This window comes from Neomonachus schauinslandi, chromosome 13, assembly GCF_002201575.2.
Source record: "Neomonachus schauinslandi chromosome 13, ASM220157v2, whole genome shotgun sequence".
NCBI classification, from domain to species: Eukaryota; Metazoa; Chordata; class Mammalia; order Carnivora; family Phocidae; genus Neomonachus; species Neomonachus schauinslandi.
Genome location: NC_058415.1, coordinates 22455159 through 22472727, shown reverse-complemented (window position 1 = coordinate 22472727; position 17569 = coordinate 22455159). Strand labels below are relative to the sequence as shown.

The 17569-nt window shown below is 39.9% G+C and overlaps 1 pseudogene; it reads left to right on the top strand.

Moving 5' to 3' along the window:
• Nucleotides 1-6724: 6724 nt before the first annotated feature.
• Nucleotides 6725-13260, top strand: LOC110579733 (annotated as a pseudogene).
• The last annotated feature ends 4309 nt before the right edge of the window (nucleotides 13261-17569 follow it).

Sequence of the window (17569 nt, the reverse complement as noted above, 5' to 3'; positions counted from 1 at the left end):
ATCAGTGATCATTCATTTTTGGCAAAACTAAATCTGAGAGATGTGCTTTTAGATCTGCCTCTACTATCAGGGAGTGAACTCTCTGAGTCTCAGTTTCCCCACCTCTGTATAGGAAGTATGGTAGAAATAAATTGTCCACAAGATGCTTACTCGATTTAAAGTCTTATGAATCCTGGAACAACATATATAGAGACTGATGCACAGATTTCACACATGCCTTATAGTCACGGTGTGAGAGCCTATAAATTCAAGGATTCACTACTATTTTCATAGCCTCTGACATAGTATTGTTTAATTACAGTAATACGGGAGAAGTGAATGTCTGGGGAAAAATAAAAAAGAAATGTTATATTTTCTAATGCATTTGACAAGGTGGAAAATACAGTAGTATTAAGAGAAGGTTAATAGCTCTGAAAGAATACATGGAACGAACCCAGTGTGAAGTAGATAGAAATGTAAGCAAATTTTTAAAATGTTAGGCAATTAATAACTCTAGGAAAAACAAAGAGTTGTTATAAGAGAGGAAATGTAATAGTGGTGTGCTAATTGGTTAATAATTAACAATATTTATGCAATAGTAATGATGAAAATAGTAAATATTAATTTTAACAAAAGTAAATATAACTATACCTATAGAAAGGAGGGGGGCAAGTGAGGGTGGTACTATAAGAGAATTAATATATCTATTATAATAGGAAACAAATAATGTTTAACATTTGTACAGAGCTAGATATAGCAGTTCAATCGTGTTAATTGGCAATATAGAGATAAACATCAAAAGAAACAGCTGAGGAATTAAAAAGGAGCATCTCTGGAAATAAGGACTATTGTGGAAGGGATGGACAGGGGCCAGCTACTTTTCACTCTAAGACTTGAAGAACTCTTTCTAAACTCCCTGAAGGTGCTTTTTATTGTAAGCCTTGAAGAATAAGTTTACTTCATAAATTAAAATAATATATTTTTAAAAAATCTGTTATAAATAATGTACATTCATTTCTGCCATCTTGCAATGTGAATTTTTGGTGTAATCATCATCATCATCATCATCATCATTAATAATATTTGTTGAACAACTCAGACATATAAAAAATTTCCACATTTATCATCTCCATTCATCTTCATTAATCTGTGAGTTGGGTAGAACATATTTCAATATCTTCCCATTTTATCAATAAGGAAATATAGATAATGTGATTTGCCCAAGGTTAAATAGTTAGTAAGTGGTAAGCCAGTAAATAGGCAATGATAAGCCCCAAATTCTGAACTTCCATTTTCCAAACTTGGGTTCTTTCCTTCATAACTATGTTCCTTCATAATCATTCACTGGTAACATAGAAATTAATAGTTATATTTTAATTTACCTTGGAAAAGTATAAGAAGAACTTTTCATGGAGTCCTCATGCTAGAACCTCAAAGTGTTACCCAGTTATATTGGGTAAAAAAAGTATTTTTATTTTCCTTATATCTTTTTTTTTCCTTTCTCCTTCATTCTCTCCAAAATTCTTGCCACAAAAATGTACTGGCAATTGATGTCATGAATTTTCTAAAAAAATCACTTTAGAGAACTTCATTATTTCTATTATTACAACTACTATTAATAACAATAATAATCATGTTGTGCCCTTCTCCAGCACCTCTCATCCAGGGATCTCAGAATGCTTTTCAAACATTAATTAAAAATCCTCTCGTTATCCCTGTGAGTTCCTAGGGCAAGGAGAGAGGAGGAAATCGTATCTACTCTGACATTAATTAAGCTCTCCCTTGGCTTGCAAACTAGGTAAATAGCTTTTCTTCCCCCCATTAACAAACAAGCCGGCTCTTTGTGATGATTATCACAGATGTTCACAAGTGAGAGGAGAAATTACTTCTGCTGGGCACTGAGGAGAGGGACTGACATACTTGCCAGACTTGGCTGCTGAGGTTTTGCTTTCTAACAGTGGTTTCCAGAGCTGGGCAATCAGCAGCATGGCCTTAGGAGCTTTGCAAATATGCCTGTAACTGGGCCATTTACACTCCTTTCCCCACAGTTCTGACTAAGGTATGGAGTAGGACTCAGGAATCTGAATTTTTTTAAAACTTTTTAAATACAGTTTGAGAATAATTATTTTAAGTGACATGTTCATTATTAATTTCTTTCAAATACTGAAAGTGTCTTTTCCTGTGTTTTGCTTTCTTACCTGGTTAGTAGTTTGGGATATGTATGTCTAGACCAGAGTTTCTCAAAATCCATGGATTTTTTTGTTTTAATCTAAAATACCTAGGAAACTTGTTAATGATACAGTTGTATTGGAACACATAGTTCTTATATATATTTATGTTTCTCTCAGGGATATAAAGTCTGCTTCTACTCCAAAAAAAAATGAACAATGTTATAGCAGAGGGCATGAGAATATAGGACCCTTGGACCTATGGGCCCCCAACACTGTGAATATAAGGTGTGTGTGGCTACTGTGTGTCAGCTTCTATGTACGTTATTCCAGGATTCATAGGACTTTAGTTCTAGTAAGCATTTTGGGGACAGTTTATTCTTAGCCTACTTATACAGAGGTGGGGGAATGAATCTCAGTTCATTACAGGAGTTCATACTCTTACAGATCACCACACAGCCCACTGGTGGTAGGTGCAGGCCTGAAAGCATGTCTCCCAACTCAGCGTCCAGAGCTCCAGGGCTCATCACCAGACCACCTCAGTGCAAACTTGTCTCTTGTTTGTCATTCTGAGTCCCCTGTTTTTAACAATATTGGTTAAAAACAGAAGCCTGATGTTGAAAAATGTGATTCTCCAAATCTCTATAAGAGTAAGAAAAGGAAACAAGCTAAGACGTTTGCCTTAGTTGGTGAACTGTGTTCCTTCCCTACTTTGTGTCTCTTTTTCTTATTCACTAGCTTCTGCAGATGTCTCTGCTGGCGGCATGATAGAGACTAAGCTGATGGATAAGGAGGCTGAAGTGGCTATTCAGAGGACTAGAGATGTTTGAGTGTAACTTGAAAGACTGACAAAAAAAAAAATCATAGCACTGGGGCGCCTGGGTGGCTCAGTCATTAGGCATCTGCCTTCAGCTCAGGTCATGATCCCGGGGTCCTGGGTTCGAGCCCCGCATCGGGCTCCCTGCTCAGCGGGAGGGCTGCTTCTCCCTCTCCCACTCCCCTGCTTGTGTTCCCTCTCTCGCTGTGTCTCTCTCTGTCAAATAAATAAAATCTTAAAAAAAAAATCATAGCACTTAGTCTACATTTTATGTCCAAGAGTCTATAAACCTTTCAGAGGCCTTTTCTTCCAGAATATTCCCTGGGACAATTTGGTTAGTTCCACTGTTACAGGTGGAGACACAGGGTCAGTTATTCATTTTTAAGATACCCTATGTCATTAGCAAGTCTGGAACAGGAGATACCAGGGATCCCTTCACCTCATGGATGATTGGTCACCTGCTTTAGTGGCCTGTGCTCTGGTCTTTCTTCATTGGATAATGGTGAATAGCAGGGGACTTTGGGTGTGTGGGTAGGGAACACCCAATTTTGTGTTCCCTAGATAAGGAAGAGGAGAAAGAGGAAAAGGTGCTAATTAACTGAGGAACCACAATGGGAGTAACTGCCTTTTCTCATCACTTTTCATCCTTGCAAGGACATTGTGGGCAAGTTCTATCAGTTACATTTTACAGATGAGAAAAGCAAAACTCAGAGAATTAGGTTATCTTGCAGAGCTATGAGTGGAATTGAGTCTTACACATCTTTATGCTTTTTGTGCTTTCTTAATACCTGGAAAAATGTTTGCTCACAAAACAAAGACAAGTGTCTCTTACTTCAAAGTCCATACTCTCCCTGTGTACCTCACTGCCTGCCCACACAAAATTTTCTTAGGTTTTTGGTTGAAGTAAATAGAACTTTCTCTCTTTTATCCAATTGCATTAGCACTAACAGCAGTGAATCGCTCAGAAAAGAGAATGCAATCATGACTGTTTTTCATCTATTCCAGAATAAAAAACAAGTGAAGCCAAACACTGGTATGCTCTAGCAGAGCCCTGTGGCCTAATGTCCTGAGCTCAGGTCTACTACTCAGATTCATGGATTTCTAGTCCCTGCCAGACCACTGCTTTTGGTAAACAGGGTGAGTTGTTTAATCATTCTGTGCCATCTTTCTTCCTCCAGCAAAGCAGGGTAATTAGTGTTTGTCACCCATGTATGTCAAAGGGGTGTGGTGAGGGTAACCTCGTAATTATGAGTTTCTGGGCAAATATAAAAAACCCACATGGTGGTAATGTCACCACTCATCCCAGGTTGGAGATTGGCTTGTTGGGTTAGAGAATTTGCAACCCAGCAAATGCTTGCCACTTGGTGGTTTACAAGTTTGGAATGTTAGAACTGGAAGAAATTCCTAGAGTTACCTAGTATGAACCCCATAGTTTGCAGCTGGGAAGCAAATCTAGAGGGGTGCAGGGATTTCATCAGGTCACAGTGAACTTGAGACAGACAGGGATTCGAACCCAGGTCTCCTGACTCCTGCCTAGGCTCCCATTTCCCTCCTCTGTCTTTACCTGTCCTGCTGCTTTTGGAGAGGATCCTGACCCCCGTCTGGAGAGAATGGCTACAGCTGAAAGCAGGCCTGGGATACAACTGCCGGAGGCTGCCTTTCAGGTCGGGTACACACCATTCACTTTCAGCTGAAAACCTCATTCAAATACGACTGGGCGAGCCAGGCAAACCAGATGGGTAATTGCCTGGAGTGTGTAGGGAGATGGTGGAGAGTGTGGTTCACTGAGTACCCAAGGAGGTTTGGCACACTATGATTTCCAGCCATCCAGAATGTGAATGGCTAAACCCCAGTGGTCTGATCCTGTCAAATTAGTTTTATTTAACAGAGCCGTGCCTCTGAGCTAAGCTGTGCTCTGTACTTTGTTAGGCATAAACTTGCAGAGATGAAATTTAGTTGGGAAGTTGGAAAGATGGATGTTAGAGAAACTGTACAAGTAGTTGTGTCATTACCTTTATGAGAAAATCATTAAATCCTATTTCCTTCCTTCTTTCACATTTTTCCTCCTTCCACACATATTTATTTAGAGTCAACTATGCTCTAGATAATGTAGGCTCTAGATATAGTGGCAAAAATATATATAAGGTTCTTGTCTTAGAGAGAGATGACAGATGAAAAAAGAAAGTAAACAATAACAAAAAATGGGCAAGAGAGTTTCAAAAGTGATGAGTGCTGTGAAGAAGCTAAAGCAGGATGGTATATTGCAGGATGATGGTGCCTCCGTGAAGATAGAGTGTGAGCTGTAATAAAGGCCAGCCACACAGAGCTCTGCAGAGACAAGGACAAGTGCAAAGGCCTTGAGGCAGAGAGAATTTGGTGAGTTTGAGGAATAAAAACAAAGCTGTTAGAGCTGAAGTATAATGAGATTGGGAGAGAGCACTAGGTCCTGAAGCTAGAAAGGTGGAACTGGGTCATGTCATATTGGTTCTTATAGGCAACAGGAAGGACTTTAGATTTTATTCTAAGTACCAAGGGAAAGAAATTGTGGGCTTTAAGTGTGTGTGTGTGTTGTGTTATGTGAAAAGATTTATGTTTTGAAAAGATATTTCAGCAATGGAAATGATAGTGGAAAAGATAGTTCCAGCAATGGAAATGACCTCTCTTGTAGATTAGAGCAATCATGCAGGTGATAATGATTGCAACTGGAAGTGGCTGGTGCAGGGGAGATAAAAAGGAGTGGGGAGGTTTAAAATCTATTTTGGAGTTGAATCTGAAGTAATTTGTTTAGGGATTTCATGTGAGAGAGGAGAATGAGGGGAAGAGAGGAATTGAAATGATGCTAAATGTTGTACCTGAGCACCAGGTGGTTGGTGGAGATACTGGCAGGGAAGGAGTTCAAAAGTGCACATTGGGGATAAAATCAAAGGAATCAAGCTTCTGTTTGGCCATATTGGGATTAATGAGATGATTAGATATTCAAGTGGAAATGTCAATCATAGAATTACAGTTAATTACAGCTTAGAGTTTAGAGCTCAGTGGAGAGGTCAGTGATGGAGATACAAATTCAATAGTCTCCACAGATGGTATTAAAATAGTGGGAATATATAAAAGCTCACCAAGGAAAATACTGGAGATGGAGAATAGTGGAGCTTTGGAGGATCTCTGGGGCACTCCAGCTTTTCAGTTTTGAAATGAAGGGGCGGGCCAGAAAAAAGAGCCTGAGCAGAAGTGATTCAGGTATAAGGAAAAAAACAGCAAAATGTGGAGTCACAAAAATTAAGGATGTGTTTTAAGGAGGATTGAGTGGCTGACAGTGTCTAATTTTGCCAATAATTTGAGTAAGATGAAGAATTATAGCTGCCAAGTAAATTTGGAAACGTGGTGGACTTTGGTGATGATTCCTAATAACCTTGACAAGAAGAATCAATTGTGTAGGAAAAATAATGGGCTAAGGAGAGATGGCATGGCAGGAAGTAAAGACTGGACCATAAATAAGCCATTCAATAACTTTTGCTATAAAAGGAGCAGAAAAGTACTCCAGAAACTGAAGGAGGACCATGGGGTCAAGGGAGGTTATATGGGGTCAATAGCAATGGTGATACTATGACATCAAGAAGAATGTGTATGTGTTGATGGGAATGATTCAGTAGAGAGGGAGAAATTGATTACCAGGAACTGAATGGATACCCTGAAAAGTAGAAAAAGAGTGGTGCCTAGAGCACAAGTTTAGGGGTACACAGGGAAGGCATACTTCATTATAATGGAGGGACAGCCAGAGACTGTGGTAACAGATCCAGGGAAGGTGGTGGACTTGGTAGTGGTAAGATAAGGCAGTTTCTCTTTAGTTGCCTCCTTTTTCTCAAATATGAGACAATATCACTAGCTGAGAGTATGTGTGTATATGTGTCTTTGGGGAATAGTTGAGCTGAAGGTTTGAGGAGAGAGAAGATATTAAAAGTCCATTTTGCTAAGTAGGTGAGTGAATGTATTCTGGAAGTATATTTGAATTATTGAGAGACCCTTTGACTCTCTGGTTATTATTGTCAAATAATTCTTATCTTGATTTTTCAAATTTAGACCTGACTGCATGTTTCTATGTCTTTTCCTTAGCAACATTCAGCTTTATGGAGAAAAGTATAGAATGACGAGATAATTGGGTTTAACCAAGGTGGGGATTTATCCAAAGGAGCATGATCGAGGGAAAGTGGGGCAAGAAAGTTGAATGGGTAACTAGTGAATAATTATAATGATAATCCATGGGTTCTAAACCTGAATGGAGGGCAGTACCAACTCGAGAAGTGATAGATTGTAGAAAAGTGACGTATCAGTGGATTTGGATATACTAGGGAGCATAGTACAATGAATGGATATATAATAATACAATACAGTATAATCTTTCTATCTAATAGAAATTTGGAAGGTGGTGCATTTATTTGATCAAAACAGAAAGGATGTGACCAGGTGAGCTGCTTGTTGAAGTGGGGTGCAAGAAAAGACCACACTGAGTGAGGGGGTCACAGACTTGAGGGGTTAGGCTCTTGGACACTTTAAACAACATGGTCATTGGTGGCTCCAAGAATGGCAACTGAAGTATAAAGAAAAAAACGTAGTAGGTATTTTCCATGAATGATGTAGAAAGACCAGAATATTGGGAGAGAACAGCAAACAAACAAGAACAAACAAGAACAGCAACAAAACAACAACAGCAATCAGAGTTAGTGGGTAGTAAAAGCTGGGAGCACAAATATCAAAGGAACATTGACATGGAGATACAGTAAAAGCGATCCACATCATATCAATGAATGATCAGCTTATTTTTAGTGCATTCAGATGATTTTGAAAATTGGAATTCTGTACTTACAGAGGATCCCTTGCCATTAAGAATTTTAACAAATGTCATTTCTGGAAGATGTCCTTGAATCATCATAATTTGCCATGAAATGATAAAGACACCCTAATTTCCTAAGCCGTAAATGCCTTTAATGCAATAAACTCTAAAATTAATGAGTTTGTTAAACTATGTAGTGTAATTATTTCATGTAGTACACCTGCGTTCTGTTGATACAAGGCAGTATTTTCCCCAATTTAAATACTGACATGAGGCAGTATTTCTTCAGTATCAGTCTCTATGTAATATCCAGTGTATTGTTTCTTGATAACAGTGTTGACCTACCTCTGATTAAAGTTGATACCTTAGAAATAGGTCAGTGATTGCATGTAATGAATACTGTCTTCTGTACTATACAGTCAATATATCTGCTTCTCAACCAAAGTACGAAAGTGAATTCTGTTTAATGCAGTATTTTACTTGACTAGAAAGCTGCTTAGCATGTCAGTCTCATAAAAATCCAATCTCTTTGCAATAAGGAGCAGCTCTCCAATATTGTAACAGCTACAGGGGAACAATAAAGGATGGTACAATTATATTTTCTTACTGGGGTGACCTCTAGTGTGAAACTGGCATTTTAGCATTCCTTGGGGTTTGAATTAACAATGCTTTGCCAATTATGACAAATTCCCTAACCCCCCTCACTGTTTTCAAGATCACAGGTAATTTGTCTTGGTGTTTTCTTGAGCTGTTATTTGATTTTTGAAGTCAAGAAATCTGTCTGCATCTTTTTTTTTTTTTTTTCCTTTTACGTGTTTCGGGTCCCCACCTAGAGGTCTTTACAATTTTACTTTTAAGGTGAGAGATCTCATATTGCTTATGTTAGCCTATTTGACTTCATTCTCAAGCTCACAAGTGCCACATTTCAATAGGTACCTTTTCATAGGTGTCTTTCCTGGACCACTTCTTAAGTTATTGCCTCTCAATTCCAAACCCATCCTTTTATAGCTCTATATCTCTGTGCTGCAGGGACTGGGGCCCTGCAAACCATATTTCTGCTTTGCCAGCTGCTTCTATATTAGGCTCTGTCAGTAGGGACATTACAGGGTCTGGATGAGGAAGGAGGGATTTGCTCCTCCCTCTCTACTTCCTGTTCTTAGGATCCTCTCCCCAGCAATGCTGCTTCTCCCGGGCAGCAGGGTTCCTTCCTGTAGATGCGGCTGAATTCACTTGCAGTGTTTTTTAACACCAGCTAAACAGGGTTCCTGTTTTCAGAACCTGAGTTTCAGCCTGATGAGATTCTTCTTTTAAGTTTGTAAATTTTGATACTTTTAATTTTTGTAAATTTTGTTGATTTTTATAAATTTTGATACTTTTAATCTCTTCCTTTTGTTTCTCCCAGGCCACAGGGGTGGTAGTTGCCTCCTTCAATCACCACATCTTTAATACCTTGGAATTCTCTTACTTTTTTAGTTATCTGGTTACAACTTTATACCTAGTCAGAATTCTTTATATTACATTACCTCTGCTAAAATAACTGGTATGATTTTCTAATTCCTTAGTAGATCTGGACCTGACTGCTACTCTGCTATCCATTTCTTAATACACACGAAATAAAAACCACACATTTACTAATAGTCTCCAATCCTCACTTCCAAGTTAATTGTTATTTTTAATATGAGAGGCAGTATATCTTTGTAGATAAGAATGGAGGCTGTTGGGGGCGCCTGGATGGTTAAGCGTCTGCCTTCGGCTCAGGTCATGATCCCAGGGTCCTGGATCGAGTCCCGCATCGGGCTCCCTGCTAGGTGGGGAGCCTGCTTCTCCCTCTGCCTCTGCCTCTCTCTCTCTCTCTCTCTGACTCTCATGAATAAATAAATAAAACATTAAAAAAAAAAAGAATGGAGGCTGTTGAAATAGGTAGATCTGGGTTAAATGCCCCTTTCTCCTCCGCCACAGTGAAAAAAAGGGAAGGTGGAAAAATGAAGAATGAGTTAAAATTAACTACCCATCCACAATTTTTCTCTCTTTACACATACACACTCATTCACTCAGTAATTTTTTTTTTGTATATAGAATACTAATCTTCTATTTTTTTATTTGTTTACCAAGTATGTATTGAACACCTAAAATGAGGAAGGTTGGAAGGTTTTTTACTGTATCTTTTGGGGGGAAAGAAAAGGAAATTCAGAGACTCTATTACCAGATTTCAAACCATATCAAGGAGATAGGGCAGGAGCTAGTGTGATACAAGGTAGAAAATTATAATAGCTGTGAGGGAGGTATAATCTAAGTGGAGACAAAAGTTTGAATATGGAAACATTTCTTCTAGATGGAAGGTTAGGGATGACTTTGTGGAGAAGGTATTTGAGCTGGGTCCTCCAATGTAGGTAGGAATTAGGTGACCAGGGTTGGGAAGGGCAGCGGAAAACCAAAGCATGGGAGAATTAAGTAGATAAGAAAGTGTTTGAGTAGCTAGGGAACTGCACATAGTTTGTTTTGATTACTGTTAATGGTGCACACAATTAAAGAGTTGAATCTGCTCAGAGAGGGTCTTTGATGTCAGGCTAAAGAATCTAGACTTTAATATAAAAGCATTAAAAAGTCTTCAAGAGGACGGTAGGAAGAAAGAGAGAAATCAGAACCATTCCAAGGAAAGGCAATCTAATAGTATTGGAGAAATTTGGTTGTTGTCTGGTGTCTAGATTCATTTGGATAATATTGCAATGAGAAGAGGTACAGAAAACTTCCCCTTGGTGGTAGGAAGGGACAGGAGACACAGATATGAAATAAATATGTTGAATTTATAGTACTTGTCCACTGGGTGAATATGGGCAGCTGGGGAAAGGAGGAAACCAAACACCTGTGGAAATTTTGAGCTGGGTTTAGCCATAGGGATAGTGGTTATCCTGGCAGAAATAGAGATTGTGGAGAGGAACAGGAGATGTGGTGCTTTCAGAGAGAAATTGGGATTGATGAATTTAAAGTGTCTATAAGACATTCAGGAAGAATCATCTTGCAGGCTTCTGGAATACAAGACTGTAGACTGGGAGGAAAGTCAGGGTTTGAGATACAGATTTGCATGTCACTGAAATACAAGTGGTAGGCCTATCATGTAATTAGATGAGATCGATAAAAGAACAAACAATGAAGAAAGACAAGGACTGATCCAGCTGCACTTGCATCTAGAGCAGGGATTGGCAAATTATGGCCTATGGGCTAAGTCTGTCCTAGTGCCTATTTGTGTAAATAAAGTTTTATTGGAACATAGCCATGTGCATTCATTTGCATATTGCCAGTTACTGTTTTTGCTCTACAAAGTCAGAGTCCAGGAGTTATGACAGATACTATGTGGTCCTCAAAAAATAAAATATTTACTGTCTGACCCTTTACAGGAAATGTTGACTAACCTTTGATTTAGACAGTGGGGCAAGAATTAGAATGCAGAGAAACACTGGTCAGATTTTAAAAAGAAAAGAAAGATGAGTCAAGGAAGGCAAAGAAGAGTTTCAAAAAGACTGAAGGAATCAACAATATGAAATCCAGCAATAGCATTTTCCAAAAGATACACAGAGAAAATGATAGGTAATCCAAGAAATATTGATCTCATTAGTCCATCCCAGGATGGGGTGGGCCTGGGATGACCAGAACCTTCACACTTCAAGTAGGGTTGCCAGATTTAGCAAGTAATAATACATGACACCCAGTTAAACTTGAATTTCAGATTAAAACATTTTTTAATACAAGTAAGCTCCATATAATATTTGAGACATGGCTTTTCTAGAAAAAAAAAAAGTATTTCTTCTTTTCATGAAATCCAAATTTAACTAATTGTTCTGTATTTATTCTGGCAAACTCAGCCATGAGCCGCCTCATTCGGGGCTTGCAGGGGACTGCCTGAATGAGGAGGTCTGATGGCAAATCCAGTAGTCCACAGAAGCAGCAAGGGTGATCGGAAGAATTGGGCATTTGCTATTCCACTGGGATACTCTGACTACTGCCAAGAAGGGGATTGCCACTGAGCAGCTACTAAAATTGCTAGATCCAGAGTTCCTGAAGGCATTTTTGTTTCATGAGTCTGAAGAGGGCACAGTAGGTCAGGGTCAGGGTTTTCTGACTAGCATAGCCCGGAGGGGCAGCCTTGAATCTCTGATTTCATATCCCATACCTTTGTCCATGGTGTAGCTGCTATTCACTTTTAGTAACATTGAATTGAGCCACATGATGACAGCTCTAGCAATATGTGCGCAGTCTACAAATAAGAACTTCATCATTATTTTCAATGATTTAGTAAGAATTATTTGCAAAAATAAATGAGTGAGACTACATCAAACTGAAAAGCTTCTGCATAGCAAGGGGAACCATCAACAAAATGAAAAAGCAACCTGCTGAATGGGAGAAAAGTATTTGCAAATTTTATATCTGAGAAAGGGTTGATTTTTAAAATATATAAATAATTTCTACAACTCACAAAAAAAAAAAGAAAAAACAACAAAAAAATCAAGTTAAAAATGGATGGCTCTGAATAGACATGGCCATCAGGTATATGAAAAGGTGCAGTGCTCAACATCACTAATCATTAGGGAAATGCAAATCAAACCACAATGCCTGCTTCACTCCACCCTTGGGCCCACCACCTCCACTAGAAGAAACCACACTGCTCATCATGACTGGCTCTGGCATGTGCAAATCTGGCTTTGCTGGGAATGACTCCCCCACCCTTGTCCAGGACATGTTCTTGTCCACTGTCAGGCACCCCTGACACCAGGCATCATTGTGGGCATGGGACAGAAGGACCACTTGGGTGATGAGGCCCAGAGCAAGAGTGGAATCCTAACTTTTAAGTACCCCATCAAACATGGCATCATCATCAACTGAGAAAACATAGAGAAGATCTGGCACCACAACTTCTAGAACCCTGAGGAGCACCCTGTGCTGCTGACTGATGCCACCTTGAATGTCAAGGCCAACTAAGAGATGATTCAGGTCATATTCCAGATCTTCCATACTTTGCTTAGGTACATGACCATCAGGCTGTGTTGTTCCTATATGCCTCTGGCTGTACCACTGGTATTGTCATGAGTTATGGGGACCAAGTCACCCACACAGTACCCATCTATGAGGACTACACTCTGCCCCATACCATCCTGTGTCAGGTCCTAGCTGGCTGAGACCTGAAAGACCATCGCATGAAGATTCTCATGGAGCATGACTGCAGCTTCACCACAGTGGCTGAGCAGGAAATCCTGTATGACATCCTGGAGGTCTGCTATGTCTTGGAGCAGGAGCTGGGGCCACAGCTACATCCTCCTGCTCCCAGGAGAATAGTTATGAGCTATAGTCAGGTGATCACCACCAGCCACAAGCAGTTCTGGTGTCCAGAGGCACTCTTCCAGTCCTTTTTCCTGGGTATGGAGTCCTGTGGCACCCATGGGACCACCTTCAACTCCTTTCAACTCCCATCATGAAGTATGATGATGACACACTGTACTCTTTTTTTTTTTTTAAAGATTTTATTTATTTAAGAGAGAGAGAGTGAGAGCACACAAGCAGGGGGAGCAGCAGATAGAGGGAGAAGCAGACTCCCCGCTGAGCAGGGAGCCTGATGCAGGATTCAATCCCAGGACCCTGAGATCTTGACCCGAGCTGAAGGCAGATGCCCAACCAACTGAGCTACCCAGGTGCTCAACACACTATACTCTTACATGGTGGTGTCCAGTGGGACCACCATGTATCCTGGCTCACTGATGGAAACAGAAGGCGATCATGGCCCTGGCCCTCAGTACAATGAAGATCAAGAGCATCGCTCCTCCTGAGTATAAGTACTCAGTGTGGATGGGGGCTCCCTCCTAGCCTCGCTGTCCACCCTCCAGCAGATGTGGATCAGTAGCAGGAATACAAGGAGGTGGGTCTCTCCATCATCCTCCACAAATGCCTCTAACTGGACTTCGAGCAGATGCATAGTATTTGCTACATGAGTTAATTCAACAGTGTAAATATGCCCTAGCAAACCTCATGCTAGTCTCATGAAACTGGAATAAGCCTTTGAAAAGAAATATGTCCTTGAAACGTGTATCTGATACTAGCACTGGACTGTAGAACTTGTTGCTATTTTTGACCTTGTATTCAAGTTAACTGTTCTGTTTGTATGTTTAGTATGCTGTATCTATCTTTGACTTAAAACCTTAATACATGTTGCTCAGTCACATCATGACTGAGGTGAGAACATGTTTATGGAAGACAAATCTATTGGCTTGATGAGAGTCTACCGGACCATGAGTTTCTTGATCTGTGCAGGCTATTAATGTGTAAGAGCTGCCTATTCCAGGATTTCTCTAGAGGCTGGCAAGAGTCCTGAACCGGTTGTCATTTCTGCCCTGCTGGTCTGATAGGGTTGGGAGGTCCAAGCCTTCAAATCTACTTTTCTTCAGAGCACCATGGGTTATTGCTTGCCTTGAACTGGGAAACAGTTTGCATTTACACATGTAAATGTATGTATTCATCCTTTTAATTTATGTAAAGTGGGGTTTTTTTGGTGCACAATTCTCAAATTTTGGTTTTCTGCTGTCATGTGAGAACATTAAGCCCCAGCACTGTGTCTTATGTGAGGAAAATAAAATGCTGCAGTAAATTAAAACAAAACCAAAAAAACCCCACAATGAGATATCAATTCACACCTGTTAGAATGGTTAGTATGAGAAAGACAATACAAGTGTTGGTGAGGATGTGGAGAAAAGGAACCTCTTTGTGCACTGTTGGTGGGAATGTAAGTTGGAGCAGCCACTGTAGATAACTGTTGAGGTTCCTTAAAAAATTTAAAATAGCACTACCGTATGATCCAACAATTTCACTTCTGGGTGTTTATCTGAAAGAAAGTGCTATAAGACTTGCTCTTGCCCCAAATCCCTTGGGAAGAGTGTTTCACTGCTTGTGAGGCATGTACTCCCCCAGTCTGTGGATTGTTTTCCCTTGAATGAAGGACATCAACCTTGTTATTAAATTGTATTATTCTTTGTCTTTGTCATTTGACAGTTCCTCAGGAACAGAAGCTGAAATGGAGTTTGTAGGGCAGGGTGTTTATTAGGGATCCCCACCTCTGAAGAGAAAGGGGCAGAAGCAGGATTTGGCAGAGGACACTGGATTGTGAGGGGTTCAAAGTCTGGGCCAACCCCCTCCCCACCTCATCCCTATCTCCAGGCAGCTCTGGAAACTTCCTTCAAGCCCCCTCAGACTTGTTCCCTGTTGGGCCAATACGGCTGGGTCCTTGTACTCCTGCCTTGATTGCTCATTAGATATGAGCTGCCCCAAGACAGATGTGTCCTTGTGCAAGGTGGGTCAGTCCCTGAGCAAGCCTTGCCATGAGGAGGTTTGGAATGGTGCGTTCCCTGCCCGCCACAAATACTACACTTGAAACTCTGTATTTTATTTTTATTTTCAAATTATTTTGATATAAAGAAAATGCAATGAATTTTTTTCACCATAGCCATGCAGAGGCTCCCAAATCCCCTATAGTTAATCCAGTGTGCTGTTCAAACATAATCATTTTCAAGGTGTGCCAGTGATATATATATATAGCACTGTGCTCTTCTGAAGTTGAGAAGAAAAGGCTTGAATCATCTTAATTTTTATCCTTTCAGTGTCTCGAAGGAGGTAGATATGGCTTGGAGTGCATACACTTGATCCCTGAGAAATATGAATATCAAAGGATCCTTGCTGTTTATTTTGGCAATGTTCTGATACTTAAAAGCCACCAGTGACACATTTATTCATGGCTTCCTCTTAATTTGGTGGTTCTTGGCAGTAGCAAAGAACATTAAAAACAGTTGAGTTTCATATGAAAGCGACAGGTTCCCAGCGTCATTCTTACTTGGCTGCGCCTTTTACTGGGTTTGTGTAACTCTGACCTGCTACCATTCAAAGCATTTTTCTCCTCACCTGTGTTTTGGAATTTGATACCTGGATATTGAAAAGTCTCAGTTGTCTCAAGATCATAAATCATTATTTCTTAAACTTGGAAAAATATCAAAATTACTTGGAGTGCAGAAGACTTTTTAAAAGGGTTGGAACCTGTTTGAGAAGGTCATAAGTGAAAATCACAGAGGACCTACCCTCCCCACTGCCCCTCCTCTGCCTTCCCCTTTCGTCTCCTCCCCTCCCCGCCCAGGTTTACTGAATCAAAATCTCCAGGATAAACCTGTTAGTTTACTGAATGCTCATCTTTTGAAAACACTGTGAAACAGTGTGGCATTTAAAGGCTTGTATGACTCATCCTATATTTCTGCCCTGATTTCCCACTGTTTACCTTCATGCATTACTGTGGCTAGCAAGCCAAGCTGCTCACCACACAGATCATTTGGGGGCTGAGCTGGGGCTTGGGCATACCTGACAGGTAGGAGGGAAGGCCTTCTCATTCTGGTCTTCCTCCCAGCCTCTCAGGCTCTGCAAAGTTCTCCACAGGGCAAGCTGATATTTCCATTTTAATAGGAGTCCCACCACCTGGGTGTTTCCAGGTGGGTATTGCTTTAAGGGTGTTCATTGTTATTTTTAATAAAGAATTTTATTTTATAGTCCTGAATTTGAGTACCGTTAACAAATCGATGCATGCCATTTTAATTGTTCTTTATCTGCTATTCTTAGCCCATTTCAGGACTTTGCTAACTTTTCAAGTTACTTGTATGCACCATCTTTCCCTGTATTTTCTGAAAATTGTGTTTATGCTCTCTTCTTATTTTTCCCCTAATACTTTATCCTGTTAACTTCTGTTAGGTCCTTTGTTTTTCACTTCGCCAGTTTTACCTTTTATCACTTGTATTAATAGCTCATTTTATTATTTATAATCCAAAACATCTTTTATTCCTAATTTCTAACTGAAATCTAGGTTTATTTTTATGAATTTATGTTGTCATTACTTTGAATTTTATTATTGATGTTAAAACATACTTAATTTTTATTAAGGTCATTTTTTATATTCATGCTTTACATTTAAAAATATTTATTGTTTCTAGAGGCTTTCTCACTTTATTTATATTTATTTTACATTTTAAAAGTATTTATTGTTGGGCGCCTGGGTGGCTCAGTCGTTAAGCGTCTGCCTTCAGCTCAGGCCATGATCCCAGGGTCCTGGGATCGAGTCCCACATCGGGCTCCCTGCTCGGCAGGAAGCCTGCTTCTCCCTCTCCCACTCCCCCTGCTTGTGTTCCTGCTCTTGCTATTTCTCTCTCTGTCAAATAAATAAAATCTTAAAAAAAAAAAAAAAGTATTTATTGTTTTAAAGGTGTTATTATGTGTTTTTTTTGTTACGGTTGATTGCTTTTATTTTTTATTTTAGTTTTTTTTAAAGATTTTACTTATTTGACAGAGAAAGACACAGCAAGAGAGGGAACACAAGCAGAGGGAGTGGGAGAGGGAGAAGCAGGCTTCCTGCGGAGCAGGGAGCCCGACTCAGGGCTCCATCCCAGGACCCTGGGATCATGACCCGAGCGGAAGGCAGACACTTAAAAACTGAGCCACCCAGGCGCCCCTAATGTTGATTGCTTTTAAACTTATGTCTTCACCTATTATATAATCTTTATTTTTATCTATTGCATACTTTCAATAACAACTTCTATTAGATTTTTGTTGTTGTTTTTGGATTTAGTTCTTGATTTCTTTATAGTAGCTGGCCAGAATAGACAGTGGAGGGAAGCTCATCACAACAGGTGAGACCAGATACTCTGTGACGGTCACTTTGATATTCATCCAATGTGTTGCAACATTCTTAACATTTCCCCCCCCCCC